The sequence below is a fragment of the Rhinolophus sinicus genome, chromosome 7 (genome assembly GCF_057876585.1).
Source record: "Rhinolophus sinicus isolate RSI-liver-muscle chromosome 7, RSI-T2T, whole genome shotgun sequence".
Taxonomy (NCBI): Eukaryota; Metazoa; Chordata; class Mammalia; order Chiroptera; family Rhinolophidae; genus Rhinolophus; species Rhinolophus sinicus.
The window spans coordinates 38,646,786-38,658,736 of NC_142507.1; positions in this window are offsets into that span (position 1 = coordinate 38,646,786).

Consider the following 11,951-nt stretch of genomic DNA (forward strand, 5'->3'; position numbering starts at 1 on the left):
GGCCTTCATTTCAACAATATGAGAAAAAAATTCTATTTTATTTCCTAAGTTTTTAATCGGTTTGTTTTTATAAAATGTAGCTATTAAAAAAAATATGTTCAAGTCCCTGTATCTCACAGAAGGAAAAAAACACCCCTGAATTGAGTATCTAAAAATAAAAAAGGATTTACTCTTTCTTTATACATGTCACATAATGACTGATAGCTGTCTTTCACTTTTTAAAATTCTCTGTTAAATATTCGTACAATAGTATCAAAATCAATCTCTTCCTGTTTAACTCCCTGCAATAAAAGGCAAGGAGTCAATATTATATTATAAATCACTGTAAAGCTAACATGTGGGGATCACCTCTAACATTTTATAAAACTTAAAAAAACTATAATATTCTTCTATATTAGAAGGACGCATAAATTGCCAACATTATCTTTCTACATCTTACTGGAGGGATTAAAACTGTACTTGGAGAGTCATACCTAACACAGGATGTAAAATAATGCAGGGTATTGTTTGTAGTAATTTGGGTAGAGGCCAGGTGAATTTGCTTATTAAGCATTTCCGTTGTGAAATCATCTATGAAGTAATGGCAAAAATGACAGAGAATAGAGAAATAAATGCTAATATAAAAATAACTAAATTGAAGCAATTCACAGTACATAGACAAGAATGAGTATTGCAAATGATATAAACAGCTTATTATTAACAGAAATGTAAAGAATACATCACTCACAGGTCTTTTGTACAAAATGTTTAAAGTTTTAAATTCCTCTAAGAGATTACCACATGTGTTTTTGGTTTTAGAGATGGACATATTCCATACATCAAATGTAATTTTATGATGTAATTTCTTTGCAAATCAGTTTAGGACAAATTAAAAGAAATAAGTCAGATGGGAAAAGACAAATACCATATGATCTCACTTATATGTGGATGCTAAAGAACAGAATAAATGAACAAACAAAACAGAAATAGATTCAGAGATACAGAGGGGAAAAATACTGAGGATTGCTAGGTGGGAAGGAGTGGGGATGGGGGAAAAGGTAAAGGCATTAGAAAGTACAAATTAGCAGTCACAATATAGCCATGAGGATATGAAATTCAGTTTGGAGAATGTAAATAATAATGTTATAAAGATTTTGTAGGGAGTCAGATGAACACTTGTCTCGTTAGGGAGACCATTGCATGGACTGTGTAGATGTCTGAGCACTGTGCTGTACACCTGAAGCTGGAGCTGAGTAATATTGAAAGTCAAGTATAATTATATATATATATATATAGTCACAGGATGTGGAGTACAGCATAAGGAATAGAGTCAATAGAATTGTAACAGCTATATACAATGTCAGAGGAGTAGTAGCTTGGGGGAGGGGGGTTATCACTTTGTAAGGGGTGTAAATGTCTAACTATTACATTGTTTTGTAGACCTGAAACGAAAAAAACAAAACAAAGAAACTATAACATAATTGTTAGGTAAAATTTCCAGCTCTAACATTATACATTAATAAAGATTTCTATCATCTCAAAACTCAAAAAAAAAAAAAAAATTTTGTTTCTATAGCTCACATATTGTGTAACATTTATGAAATGAGAAAATTTTGATTTGGAACCAATTGAAAGTATCTGATGCTTAGAGATTTTTTTATGTGGAGGTCATTACCCCACTCTAGATTAAAGCAATAAACTTTTCTATCACCTATTTTACAGATTTATCTCATTCATAAACTTTAATATTAATAAATCTGGAAATAATAATTGTATGTCTATCTTCTTCCCAATTACAAAGGCTATTATGAAATAAAAATTAAAAAGTAATAGCAATTACACAGCATACGGAAAATAATATTTTTAAATGCAATAATTAGTGTGAGGAGAAGGAACAGATTCAGATACTTTTGGCTGAAGGGTAGGTTAATATAACTGTTATTAAGAAAAGATTGGCAATATTTATATAAAGAATTAAGAGTACATATGTTTTGAAAAAATGTGTCTACGTCAAGAAATTTTTAAAGAAAAACTTTAAGGTGCACAAAACCACATAGAATTGGATACTGATCGTAGTGTCCTTTGTGTTATTAAAAATATCAAGTGAATCTAAACTTAAAAAAACTGGTTAAGTAAGAAATAGCATGTTTATATGTGGAGATAAAAAGGAATTACTATAAATTTTATTTTAAGAGAGTATATTGTTGGGAAGTGTTTTGAAAAAAAAAGTACCTAAAAGAATGCACAATTGAATAAAGAAGAAACTTTGTTTTTTAAGGGATTCTCAAAAACAAGTATGATAAGATTAACAGCTGTCATCATCATCATCATCATCATCATCGTGATCCTAACACTCAGCAATCTAGAAAAAAATCCCATCTTTCTTAACCTGATAAAGTTTATTTAAAAAACAACAATCAACCTCATATTGGTGAAATGTTGAAAGCTTTCTTCTGTCATCAGGAAATAAGATGAAGACTGATGACCACTTTCACATTTCTATCTAACATTATATTGGTTGTTATAGCCAGTACAATAAATTAGAAGAGAAAGAAAGGGGGTGGGAAATATAGGGAAGAAAATCAAAGAAGACCTAAATTAAATATGGGATATATCATGTCAATAAATTGAAAGGACTGATATTTTTAAAATATCAACTCTCCTTAAATTGATCAATGTATTTATTCCAGTATAACTCAAATACTGACCTTTTTTTCCAGGAAAATGACAAGCTAATTATAAATATATTAAAAGTGCCAAAAATAGACAAAATATTCCTGAAGAAGGGGAAATTAGGAAGACTCACTCAACCAGACATCAAAACAATCACAACTGAGTAAATAATACAACATGATATTACTGCAAATGGTATAGACGAGAGTCCAGAAAGAGATGCACACGTATATGGATACTTGGTTTATGAATAAGATGCAACTCTAGAGGAAGTGAAAGGATATTCTTTTTAAAAGATGATAAAATAATTGAATAATATGAGAAAAATGTCTTTTAACTTGTACCTCACATAATTCATCAAACTTCTATTTTATAATTTGTATGACTCTGTAAGCATATGATACTACAATAAAAGTATTTATTTATAAAACAACAGCCAAAGTGCTTTCTATGTATAAGTTAAACTGTATTTTGATGGTTGTAAACACAAGGGTTTTGGGTGGTTTTTTTGCACATGTGTGTGTGTGTGTGTGTGCGTGTGTGTTGGATGAATGAGAAGATAATGATTGCAAATTTAGGATGTTGGCTCAATTAGGCCAACAAGTCACCAAGGTCTATTAACTTGCTTAGAATGCTGATGAATCCTTGTTTCCCTTATTTTTTATTTAAACAACATAAAAAAAAAAAAAATAAAGATGAGTTTTTAACCAAGAAATCTTTTAACAGAGTCTTTGCAGAAAGAATACACTCTTCTTACCCACTCCAGAGGCCTCCTTTTGGGAAGCGATACATAGATCTTGGCCTGACTCGCTTTTTAAAAACAGAATATTGGCGGTCTGTTAGTCTCATCTGCTTCCCATGAGAAGGGACATATTTATTTTCAAAATAGATTCATGTATTCCAGAGTATCAAGAAAATAATCCTAAAATGTATTCTTAAAGGCATGTTTTTCCAACATATTAAAATGTATTCAGGTCCATTGGCTTGCTTTGTTTGTTCTTCAGTAAACAAGTCACATTTACTCTTAGCAGAGATTTATCATTTCTGAAAGTCTCCCATCTACTTAAGTCATAGACTCAAAACAGTTTTAAAAATGTAACTAAAGATAGTCTGTGGCCTTTAAGATGGTGAAAAAGACTTATTTTTGAGCCATATGGTCCGCCTCAGGCTTAAGACTCTAAAATTGAGGCTGGAGGGACTTCAAGCTATGACACTGATTAGTGCCTATGTCCCTATGTTAGATGCACCAAGAGACATCAAGAAATCATTTATGACAACTGTCTGTTGCCATTAGCACAATTCAGGCAAAAGACAAGCAATCGTTCTTGGATATGTCAATGCCTGAATTTGTTAGAACCACAGAAAATTGCATGAAGTTATTTGAAATACAATTTTAGGTAAGATTTAGAGGGCTGGAAAAACTGAACAGATCACTGTTTGGGGGACATTTCTGATTAGTTTATCACAAAAATATACCTGAATTATCACACTTATTTTCTTTTGATATTAAGTCCCTTGATGTTCATTCTTGGGGTGTTTCCCAAAGGACAAAAATAGACTGAACTACTGAATCCTTGCCCTTAAGTCATGATACTCATGATAAATTACTCCTGGTAAATATCTAGATACTAACTTACTAGACTTAGTCAATTAGTTAATTTTTAGATGGTTACTTTCTTCCCAGGTATAAGACAATGTAATAGTCATTTTATCCTGTGATTCTCAAAGCAATAAGGTAGAGAATTCTTCCTTCTAAATAACATCTGTGTGTTTTTTTTTTTTTTTTTTCATGCTGAAAGGATGTTTATAAAGATGGAGAATGGCAAATTGATGTGACAGCTTGTAAAATTCCATATTTACCATTTCTTTTTCCACGATTTAAATTTAGAACCATGATGCAAATTCTGTAACACTATTATCTCACTTTATCACTCCAGGCTTGAGAGTCTAGGGGATTCTCAAATACTGACTGGCAGGGAGAATATCAAACACACATTATATTTTTCAGGTTTTAGTATGCAACCTATATGCTTAGTAATGCTCCTGTGACCTCATTTAGCAGATCGAATCAGAGTAATAAAATATTGTTCATAATACTATATAATTTTCATTTTTTCATTATTTTCTTCATCATCTATTTTCAAAACCAAAGTAAAATACATTTTTTTAATGGCTACATACCTTTTGCAAAGTGACTGTTCAGCCTTAGAACTGGCTAACCTTCATTGGTTCTAGTGTGAACCTACTTTATTGGCAATGTATTTGAGAAGCCAAACAGTATCCTGTCCAAAAGGGTATCCCGGCACCACAACTCAGCATTGCTAATATATTATATGGTGATAAGGACTGATTTAAGAAATTGAAATATATTTCAATTTCTGCAGATAGGGCGTTTTCTTTAAGGGAAGTAACGTATTGTAAAAGATACATGCTAATGTCGCAGGAGGGTTGACTAATAACTATCAGAATAGAAATCTTACTGCATCAAAAGAATGAAATGTTTTAATTTTGGTAGATGAGAAGTAAAGGACATTAGATCAGTGACCTCAGGCGACATTGTGGAAAAGCAGATGAGCTAATGAGGACTGCTCAGAGTTTACCTTCTTACAGCTACAATAGTGGGTGGAGTCAAGGGCCCCTTTGAGCTTTTTTGATGAGCAAGCTAGCTAGTATGAGCCAGCTGATTCAATTTATTTAACTGGTCTCTCTTGGGAAAAGAGCTAAGGAACTTTTATAAAAAAGTGTATGTGGTTGTCAAAGAATGAGATTTTGGATTTTACATAAAGAGATTTAACTGAGCCTGCATATTAAGAAATGTTTGAGTATTTTATAGCTTTCGTGTTCTCTACTGACTTAGTGATAGTCACTGTAAACACACTAAATATATGTGAATCCATATTGCTTCACTTGTCCTACCTGAGGCCCTCATGTCATACAAAGAAATCTTAGGGGAGAAAAATAAATAAGTCTATATATACTGATGCTAATATACCCTCTCTCTATTTCTGTAAAATCCAAGTCCATTGTTGGTCTTGCCTGGTTACTCTGACTGTGTAATTCATCTAGACTACATGCAGTTCCTCTTGTGTTCATAATGACCTAGCCTTAAAGCTAGTCATGCTAAATTAATCAACATTTTTTTACGGTATAACTGCCCGTAGTAGCCATATTTGTACCAAGTGAATCTTCCATCCAAACCAGAGAAAGACACTTGACCCAAATGGTGCATCAGGTTGTTCCTATTGTGAATTTGCAGTTTGGATTTTAAGGTCTCAGATTAAGTTGGTCTCTGGGAGGAGGTATGAAACTCAGGAGCTGTGGCATGTCCTCATCGGTGCTTCAAGAAAGACAGTGAAATCCCTCTGCTAAGTTATGAACCAACTGAGAGACAGATAAAAATAAGTAGATGGAGATCAAAATATCATTTGTTATACTGATAAATTCTAGATTGGAGGAGATGCCTCTGTTTTGAGACTACGATAGTATTTCTCATATAGCACCCTGCTGCAAGGAGTTTTCCACCACTTCACAGTACAGCACTGAAAACCAGAGGTATCTCCATGAGCACATGGCCCTTTTGCTTCCAATAGGCAAATTCCCCCTTCCTCAAACCAAAAATGTCAAATTCACCCATATGATAAGTCACTCACTCTTCCCATGGAACAGTGAGATGGTCAGAAGTAGCACAAGAATATTACTTTGAATATTTGATCAATAATGGAAAGAGACATGGAAAGAGACATCACTAGTAAAAGTATGTTCCTTAACAAAGAGGAAAGAATGAAGAAGATATTCATAAAATACAGGGACCACCTAGGTTCCTCACCTAAAACTGAATTCATCTCCTTTTCTAGTTGCCCCCTCTAATCAATCATACATGCTCATTTTTTCTTTTGTCATTTTAGTTTAAAATTGTGGCTCTATCTTTAATGTTAAGTTTTATCTTGTCTTCTCTAAACTGATCAGTAATCCTATCACACTTTTCACCAAAAAAAATTCCTAAATTATTTTACTTCCCATTGCTACTATTCTCCATCACTTACAATCAAACAGCATTTTCAAGAGTATTCTTGAACACTGGCCCTTTGAGAGTCTCTTCAAGAAAAGAGGACTTTCTGTGATTAAATATAATTTAGAAATGCCACATGCTTTACCTCATTGTAGAGATATAAAATGTTCATTAGCAGAGAGGTCTTCCAAAAACGAAACCTTTTTGACTTGTTTCATCCAACATTTCAAATCTTAGTTCAATACAGCAACTTTAAATAATAATAATAGTTCTTATAATCTCTAAGAACTAGTATTCGATGAAACACTTTGAGAAATGCTTTCCAAAAATATTTTAATGACTTTCTAACTAGTTCCCTGACCTCAAAAGCAGTAATGCCAAATTAATCAACACATTTTAATAGCTTCCTGTTTAAAACATTATATGTATCTCTACTATCTATTGGACAAAAATAAGTTCACACTATTCAAGCTAATATTCAAAGTCAAGTACAATTTTTATTCAGTCTTTCTAGATGAAAATGCCACTGTTTTCTAAAACAAAATTCTTGCTAAAGTCAAATTTGTTCTCTTATTGCTCTTACAAAGGACAAGTATCCTGAGTTCTCTAAGCCTCAGTTTCCTCAAATCTTATGTCATAGTTAAAATTACATATCAAGCCTTTCCTGACTCACACTCACTTATCTGTACTCTGAAACTCCTTACATGCTGTACACTTGGATTGATCCTGTCTTTTTTATGTGTGTTTTGATATGTTTTGTTTTACTCAGTGGGCTCAGAGAAAATATATTGTAATAGTTAAGAACTGTGGATTCACCTTCTAGCCAAGATCACTTAATAGATATGTGATTTCAAGAAAATTACTTATTTTTTTGTATTTTTATTTCCTCATATCAAAAATATAAATAAATATTAGTTGGCAGGTTTTTTATGAATATTAAATGAGTATGTATGCATATATGGTAAAAGAACTTCCTAATATGTAGTTACTATGATTCATATTAAATTATAAATTCCTTTATATTAATATCCAGCTTTTATGTTTCTTTGTAGCATCCTCATTTTGTTGTATAAGGGGTTTTGCTTATGAAAAATATTTGTGAAATATTTTATGGGGTCAAAATATCAGAACTCGGAAGCTGACATACTGAACATGTAGTTTACTTGCCCAGTGTCACACAGTTAGTTAGTTGATAGTATATGCAGGAATAGTTTTCTGGGCCAAGACCTATCAGATCCAGATTTTCATCAATGAAACTTGAATGTCCTTATTTTCTCATAATAACTAATAAGAGTCCTAACTATGAGTCAAGGTTGATTGGTATAAGGTGTTTGGCAAAAGTTGATGTACCTATAAAATGGAATTAAGCTTCAGTTTTTTTCATCTTGCTAATGATGTGTGTATGCAATGCCAAGGATTTGCCAATACAGGTTAATCAGGGAATCCATAGTGAATGATTAAAGGCACATTAAATATGTAATTTGTAATGCAGGCTCAGGGCCACTGTCACGTTTTTGCTCTAATAAGTTAATGTGTTTAAAGAAATGATGATGTTAGGCTAAAGTTATCTTAACTTTCAAAGAAAAGGCTTTTTAATTAAAATAATCATAGACTTTCCATGAAAAACTTATTGTCTTTGTAAGGGAATTAAGGAACTGTATTTTTCCCTGTAATTAAATTTTCAAAATACTAATGAAATATGTGATAAGAAATGACCAGTATAGTCATAGAAAAAAGCCTGGCTTCATTATAGCTGATCCAGAATTTGTTCAAATTAGAGACTGAGAGGGGCAGCAGTTAAAAAAAAAAAATCTTACAAGTCATGAACAAGCTGAAATATGACATTGTCATTCAGCAGAATGATAATTTGACTATGTTATACAAATTATACAACTACAAATGCCAATAAAGAAAGATTATTTTAGCTTCTTGCATTCAATACAAATAGGTAAAGATTGTGTCACTTTATACAGTGAAGTGTATCTGACATATAAAGCTGTATAAGGGAAAAATCTATTCCTTTTAAAATTTCCAATATCATCAGGAAACCTGGACAGAAGTAACTGTCAAGATCTGAATTGAGCTTAAGAGAGTCTGATATGTCTAATCTTGTTGAGTTAATATTTGTGATTATTAGTTTTTAAGCAATTCTTTGCTATAGAAAAGCTACCTGAAGATAAAGAAATAAACATGCTCTATCTTGTCTGAACCAGTTATTTTAAATATCTAACAAAATTATATTTTTAAGTTTCTTTACAAATGATAGGTCAAGAGCTTTCTACAGAAGTTAGATCATATTTTCAAAATGAGCCTTCGCTAAATATTGACAAAAAGAACAGGGCACATGAAGAAAGAGTTTATCTTTATTATTGTCTTCATTACCATCATCGTGACAGTCAACCGAAGTATTTTTCATCATATTCATCCGAATCACTTATACTCAGTGCCTGTCAGTATATACTGCTTTTCTAAGCAATGTCCTAAACAAGATAAGAAAGCTGTTATTTCACTTTCATCCACTCTGAGATTTATCATTCCTGTTTGGTTTCAAAGCGTAGTAAGTGTTGATGATAATCTTGCGACGAAACTAGAGAATAAAAATAGTAGATTATACGAATTTTCTTTTCAACTTTGACAATTCATCCCTTTTTGTAGATATAAATAAAATAAGTACTTCTTTAAATTTGAATAATAATATCTAGAGGACACAAGCTAGTCTATAATAATTTTAACACTTTTTAGAAGAATGATTTATATAATGGATATTCCTTATCATCTAATCTATAATAATTTCAACCTGAAAAAATTCATTGGCAATTCTAGTTTTATATTTAACTTTTCAATAATTTAATTAAAAATTCAAATAAAGTGATAAAATACAGGATTTATATGTCTGGAAAAGCACATATATTTGGCTTGATTTTATAATTGAAGAGATGGTTTTCATATACATGACTGATATGAGCCTGCCAACAAATGTGAAGTTACAGTTATTATTTTTTCTGATGCCAAGGGGCAGCAAATTCATTATTTGTTATGTTTATTAACTGAAGCTCAGAGCAAACTTAGAAAACTGTGAATTCCTGGGGATGTGAAAAAGCAGAATGGCCATTCTCTATCCCACTGAATTCCTTTCCTAGGAGGTCTTCACACAATGGGGTGAGTTTTTATCCTTTTTATCCGTGATGAAAACCTGCCTCATGAGAAATCAGGATGTTTGAAATTATGGAGAATTTAAATGTTCTCTAAGATCCACTCACTTAATAAGCCAACAAAAGATCTCAATTATTTTATTTGACAAATTTAAGTCTATAGAATTTTAGACTGGCAGCAAAGTGTTAAATATGAGTATACAGTATGAAATAAAAGAGGGAAAATCATGAGCTGAAAAAGACTTCTCAGGTGTGAAAGGCAGACTCAGTGAAGCACTCAACAACGATGTATGGCAAACAACAAGATATAGATTAGTTTAGCTAGATAAACAGAAGCTTTTGGTAGATAAAAATGAAAAGAGTAATTTTCAGAATAAAATTTCCCATTGAATGTCCAGAATAAGCAAATATATATATATATATATAGTATATGTATATGTATATATATATACATATTATCAATCACAGTAATAAAGAAACGTCAAAATATTCATAGTTAGGGTTGTAAATTGGAGTCAAAAAGAAAATGAGAGAGGTGCTAGAAATAAGGATTCATATTTTTAAAAAAAATTGAAGCAAAATTATCAGTAAAGGATATGGTCATCAGATGAAATATCATGGTGAAAGTTAAAGAAAAAATGAATTTAAAATCAGAAATGGTCTTATAAAGAACAAAATCAGAGTAAAAGTTTTTATTATAATTTAGGGAGGTTAAAAAATACAATAAAGTTCTTTGGCCAAAAATCACATTTCATTTTTCTGTTTGCCAAGTCAATTTTCAAATTTTTATCCTGTAGGTCCTAATGAACATCATACTCATACAATAACAATACATTCGGCAATGTTTATGTATTTATAAATAAATATATTCATCTAATTTCAGAATTTGGTATTTGGCTGTATCATTTCCCTATGAATACAGGTTTCTGTCATCTGTATGCCATGTATATAGCTTATATCATACAAATGAATTATTTTCAATGATTTCCCAAAGTGATTCTGAACTTTAACACTGAAATTTATGATTTCTTATAGGTTTTTGCAGTACTTGAAATTTATAAATCACTTCTATAAATTGTAAATTCAACTTATTAGTAACTCCATATCAGTAATTAATACACAGACCTTTTTCATCACGTTATCCTTTTGTAAAGAGAAGTATAAAACTATTTTGGAATTATTTCTCCCATCATTGTAAATTTATAGAACATTAACTTATGGAGTGGTGGTAAGAAAAACAACTTAAAATAAGTCTTGTCTTTAGTTACTGAGTCAATTTTGTCAAATTAAAAACAGTCACGAAATAAGTCTAATGAGCATAGAAAAAAATGAAAAATAAACAAAAATTACTTTAGCAAAGAAAAAAAATTCTACATATTCTTTGCATTTAACTTATTTGTCAATAAATAAATAGTAATCAATTTGTCCTGGGCTTTTCTACCTTTTGATGGGCAAGTGGTTCAGATGTCTAACAGACATCCATTTTTCTTACTGATTCGTAGGCAGAATAATGAGGAGAAGAATGTGAATCATTATTTAATGTCCCAGAATTGTTTGCTCTTTATGCAAGAGAGAGACTATGTCATTAAGGGGCATGAGTCTGGACTTGTGGTTGTTCCTGAATCATTTCTGGTTGGACCTTCATCAGAAGAATTATTCATTGCCTGAAAACTAAATAGGGACCAAGGCAACAAGTAAGGAAATAATCCTGGTCCAGGAAATGAGGAAGAAGTCAAAGAAGGGCAGATAAACAAACCGGGAGATACAAGAAAAAAATACTTGAGGCAAAAAGTAGGAAGTGTACCACTCAGATGCACCAGTGACATTAAATAATGCATCCTGGTATTGAATCTCCTATGGCTGATTCTTGTACAGGCTAGCTGCAATTGTTAAGTATTATGCAAGAAACAACCACTATATAACCAAACAAACCTTGACTGATTTTGATTAAATCTTCCAAAATCAAAACACAAAACAAAAAATGAGAATTGTAGTCTGAATACTTATGTTATTTCCCTTGATATGAAGATAGTTTAATACGCTATTCTTAATCTAGCATTGTTGAAATTTTTTGTAGCTTTGAAATGTTTTTGACACTTTTGCAGTAAACTACTTTTATTATTTTTTGGATTTCTCCC